The following is a 6,000-nucleotide window of genomic DNA, read 5'->3' as shown; positions in this document are numbered from 1 at the left end:
GTTTAAGTGTTGTACCACTTCTTGTGGTAATAGCTTTAGCTGTTTCATTCCGGGGGTTAGCGTTTGTATCACTAGGTAGACTTCCCGGTTTTCTTTCACCTATTAACCTTGCTAGGTTACTCACTTCTTGTTCCAGATTTTGAATAGAAGCTTGTTGATTTCTAAATGCTTGAGCATTTTGTTCATTAGTTTGTTTTTGAGATGTGAAAAACTACGTTTGAGTTTCAACTAGCTTCGTCATCATATCTTCTAAATTTGGTTTTTTATCATCGGTTTGTTGTGGTGGTTTGTTTTGAAAATTCGGTCTTTGCTGATTGTAAGTATTATTGGATATTTGTTGATTGCTAGGACCTTGTTGGTTGTTGTATGGAATATTTCTGTTATAATTCTGGTTCTGATTGTAAATTGGTCTTGGCGGTTGATAATTATTCTGATAATTATTTCCAGGCCTTTGGTTTATGTATGAAATATTCTCTCTTTGTTCCATTGTTAATTCAATACTGAGACAATCTTTTGTCAAATGTGGTCCTCCACACTGCTCACAACTAATTCGTATTGAGTGAATATCCTTAGTCATCTTTTCCATTCGTCTCTCTACAGCATCTATCTTTGCGGAAATGGAATCTAAGTCATGCCTAGAATCGGCTCTAGCTGCTTTAGATGATCTAATGATATCTTTTTCTTGGTGCCACTCATGTGAGTGGGAAGCAGTATTATCAATAATTTTGTAAGCATCAGTTTTGGTTTTCTTCATAATAGAACCACCAGCTGCTATATCTATGTCTTTCCTTGTAGTGATGTCGCATCCTTGGTAGAATATTTGTACTATTTGACAGGTGTCTAAACCATGTTGCGGACATCCTCTTAACAACTTTCCATATCTAGTCCACGCCTCATATAGAGTTTCATTTGGTTTCTGTGTGAACGTAACAATTTCTGCTTGAAGTCTTACGGCTTTAGATGCAGGAAAGAATTGTTTAAGAAATTTGTCAACTAAAACGTCCCATGTATCAATCGCCCCTTCAGGTAACGATTCCAACCAATCTTTGGCTTCTCCCTTTAAAGTCCAGGGAAATAACATGAGATATATCTGTTCATCCTCCACTTCTCGGATTTTAAATAGTGTGCAGATCCTATTAAAGGTACGTAGATGTTCATTTGGATCTTCCTTCGGCGCACCACTAAATTGGCATTGATTAGTCACCATGTGTAGAATTTGTCCTTTGATTTCATAATCTGGCGCATTAATGTCTGGATGAGTAATTGCGTGACCTTGGCCAGTGCGTTTAGCTCTCATTCGGTCTTCCATACTTAAAGGTTCCAGATTCTCCATAATTGAATTTGTTGAATCGGTATCACTAGATGATTCTGATTTAATGGTTCGTTCCTCAACAATCTCTGTTTGAATGATTGGTGGCTCCGGAGGAAAGTTTAGTGGTTCAGGATCTACGAACCGTTCCTGAATATTCTCCGGATTCTCAATTGTGATGTCGGGTTCAAAAAATGGATTATCGGAAATTTGAACTGAAGTACTTGGTCGACTGGATGACGATTCTAAAGAAAAATCAACGGCTGTTATATTTGCTAAATGTCTTGATCTAGTTACAGGTGGTGAACGTACAAAAGGTGGTGAACGTCTTGCTCGGTGCATTCACTGAATATCCTATTAGTTTTTAAAAGGAAAGAAAAATTATAATAAGTTATCCAATTAATAGACTTTTCTGATTTTGCCCACGTTTCGAATAGCCAAAAGATGCAGCAGAGGGGCAGGATTCGTTTGGTCTCAATATAATTGAGGACTGTTTGGCTCCAATAACCCGGTCCACGTACAAATCCAACTATTACTACGAACCAGAAAATTTTGATGTCTATCAATTTAACCACTCAAAATAAATTTTCGTAATTTTAAGAAATTTAGATAAGAAGTAGAAAAAATTCTAAGTCCTAAAAACTAGAATGGCGAGAAATAAGAGAGAAAAAGAGTTCGTCGAAAAAGAAAAAAAAAATGGTTGAAAAATAAAAGGTGACGAAAAAAAATAAAATAAAAGAAACTTATCAAAACTTAAAAATACTTAACTAACCTAACCTTATTACTACAACTAACTTAAAATTATAATCGCAAATTGAAATTACTAATTGGAATGATAATTGATACATAGTAAAAGTCGTCTAAAAATATTAAAGCTTACAGGAAAAACTAAATCCCAAATGGAAATAACTTAAAAAGAAACTAAAACTTAAAAAGGCGTCGCAAAATTCTAAAGCACCTAAATCTTAGTCTAAAGAAAAAGCACTTAAGGAATTCTACGGCAAAGCCTAAAAATCTAGGAGTAAAAATGACTATAGCAAAAACTAAGTTTAAAATTAAATATGAGCTAAAAATACAAATATTACGCTAAAACGATTAAAAAGGGACAAAATATAAAAATATACAAAAAGTTGTAAAAAGTACAATTTTTATAAAAATATTATTTTTATATTATTTATTTAATAAAACTACTAATTTCACAATTTAATAAAACTAATTTAAACAAAATAAAACAAATTAAATAAAAAGTAAATCTTAAAAATAAAACTAATAATAATAATAATAATAATAATTATTAGGGTTAAATAATAATAATAATTAATTAAAATCCGTAATTAATGCTGAATTAGGGCTTCTGTCCGCGTGTCAGAGAAGCTCCGCGAGTCGCGGCAATTAATGCTTAAAACCCCGCGAGTCGCGGGGTTCAGAATTTCAGATCTGGAGCAGTTTGAAATTTTTACGCGTTTTTTTTTTATTTATTTTCTGTTTTTAATTTTTTTCTATAAATAAAAGATAGTTAATAAAACTTATATTTTTATAAACTAAAATAAAAATAAAGAAACTTATAAAACTTAAATATTTAACAAAATCTTAAAAATGCTTATATTTTTGTTTTTCTTTTTATATTTTTGAATAATTAAAACGTATTTTTACAAAAACGAATTTTAATAAAATACTATTAAAAATCTTCTTTTTTTTTTATATTAGCGTTGCGCTTCCGGCTTTTAAGATGATCCCCGGCAGCGGCGCCAAAAATACTTGATGTTATGCGAGGTGTATATAAAATAGTTATTAATTTTAGCAGAAAACACTATTAAATACGATACAATTTTACACAAGATATTTATTTATTTATAGAATGGATATACTTAAACCTTGCTACAACACTTATAGGCAGTGTACCTAATCGTACAGTAGTGTAGTTTTTAGTAAGTCCGGTTCGTTCCACAGGGAAATTTTTAAACAAAGCTCAACGCTATATTAGTTTACTTTTATAAAAATACAAATATATATATATAAGTAATATTATTATTATAAAGGGGGGTTTTTACCGTTTAATGACCGGTTTGTCGATTTTAAGATTTTAGTCGCAGTTAAAACCTAATGTAAAATATAAAATAAATACAAGACTTAAATTAAAGCGTAAAGTAAATAACGATAATGAAATTGCGAATAATAAAAATGCGATAAAATAAAATTTCGATAATTAAAAAGTACGATAATTAAAAGTGCGATTAAATAACAATAAATAAAAGTGCGATAATTAGAAGTGCAATTAAATATAAAATAAAGGAAATTAAATATGAAATAAAAGAATTATGCTTATTTAAACTTCCGTAATCATGATGTTTGACGTGTTGATTTTAGTTTTATGCTCATGGGTTAATTGTCCTTTGTCCTGGATTATTTAATATGTCCGTCTGGTTTTTGTCCATAACAGTCCATCAGTCATAAATATAAAGTGCGAGTGTCCTCGTCAAATTATTATTATACCCGAAGTTAAATATTCCAACTAATTGGGGATTCGAATTGTAACAAGGTTTTAATACTTTGTTTAATGAATACACCAGGTTATCGACTGCGTGTAAACCAAGGTTTTACTACTTTGTTAACAATTACACCAATTACCCTTGAATGTAATTTCACCCCTGTTTTAATTATTCTAGTGGCTATTAATCCATTCCCGTGTCCGGTTAAATGAACGATTATTCGTACATATAAATACCCCGCCCATCGTGTCCGATCGAGTGTATATGGTAATTTATAGGGACGCCCAATTGTAAATCTTTATATTAACATTAACAAACTTTCATTTAGTTAAACAAATATAAAGCCCATTAATAGCCCATAGTCTAATTTCCACAAGTGTCGTTCTTTTGTCCAAACCCCAATTATGGTACAAAGCCCAATTACCCAATTTTAGTAATTAGCCCAACATCATGATTACTTCGTTTTAAATAAGCATAATAATAACTTAGCTACGAGACATTAATATAAAAAGGTTGAACATAACTTACAATGATTAAAAATAGCGTAGCGTTACACGGACAGAATTTCGACTTACACCCTTACAACATTCGCTAACATACCCTTATTATTAGAATTATAATTAAAATTAAAATTAAAATATAAATTATATATATATATTTTACGTATATATGAGAGAAGAGAGAAATAGAATATGAAAAATGATCAGAATTCGGTTTGCTTTATAGCCAGAGTCGATTTTTGGGGCTCCGCGACTCGCGGCAAAAGCCTCTTCAAACTCCGCGAGTCGCGGAGATTAAAATTACAGCTCACATCTTTTGGAGTCTTTCTTGCCGACGGATTTTATATATAAATATAAAATATAAATAATTAATATAATTATTTATATATTATATTATATTCTTGTGCATAGTAGACTTGTAATTTTTAGTCCGTTGCGTCGAGCGTTAAGAGTTGACTCTGGTCCCGGTTCCGGATTTTCAAACGTCCTTGCGTACAATTTTATATTTTGTACTTTGCGTTTTGAATCTTGTACTCTTGTAATTTCGAGACGTTTCTTATCAATAATTGGAACTTCTTTGATTGTCTTTTGTTCTTTTGAGCTTTTTGGTAGTTTGCGTCTTCAATTCGTCGAATCTGTCTTTTGTCTTCACCTTTTATTATTTAAACGAATATCACTTGTAAATAGAACAATTGCAACTAAAAGCTTGTCTTTCTTGAGGAATAATGCTATGAAATATATGTTCGTTTTTAGCATTATCAAGGACCTTCCGGACCAACTACTTGCTTACTTTCTCGAATCAACTTTACTACTTTTCACTGTGAGTTATAGCATCCCTTTTTACTTTAACTATTTTGGGAACTGAGAATACATTCGCGTTTTATGTTTTACATACTAGGCACGAGTACTTAAACTTTATATATGTGTAGGTTTTACAACGGCATAAACTTTCCCCTTAGCTCGGTACCGTTTAGTCATTGGTCTTTGAACCGGTGAACGCGAATCTTAGATATGGATCCATAAGGTTTGACATCCCCACTCGGGCTAGTAGCGCTAGCATTTAACGAGTGTTTAATACTACGTAAACTTACGCACTCGCCAAGTATAATTTTAAGGGGTGTTATTTACATTAAGTTAGTTACCAAGTGCCCACGGTTATACATATACTTTTCATACTGTTTTGAAACACTGAAATCTCGTGGCATACCTTACATTACTGTTACGTTAAACTATAGCTCACCAACCTTTGTGTTGAAGTTTTTAAGCATGTTTTTCTCAGGTGCTTAAGGTTTGATTGCTTCCGTTGTAGTTGCCATGCTTTGTAGACTCCCGCTGCGCTTATTAGAGATGTTTTCGCATGAAACGTTTATTTTGCATTCAAACTTTATTACTGTTGAACAATGAATTTGTAACGACCTATGGGTCACGTACTATTATTATTGCCTTCTATTCGTAGAAGCACACTATCGGTTGTAAAACTTTTAATGTTGGTTAAGACGTCACTCCGTTTTATGAATGCAAACTTATTTTAAAACATCATATAGTGTTTGACCTTGTAATGATCCTGTTGTTGATGATCCATACACGTTAATTTTGTATGGGGCGTAACATTTGGTATCAGAGCATTGGTTATAGGGAATTAGGTTGCATTAGTGAGTCTAGACCGGACCGAGTAGGATTCACTAATAGGACTAATCTACAA

The sequence above is a fragment of the Rutidosis leptorrhynchoides genome, chromosome 4 (assembly GCF_046630445.1).
Source record: "Rutidosis leptorrhynchoides isolate AG116_Rl617_1_P2 chromosome 4, CSIRO_AGI_Rlap_v1, whole genome shotgun sequence".
NCBI lineage: Eukaryota > Viridiplantae > Streptophyta > Magnoliopsida > Asterales > Asteraceae > Rutidosis > Rutidosis leptorrhynchoides.
Note: the sequence above shows the minus strand (reverse complement) of the source record.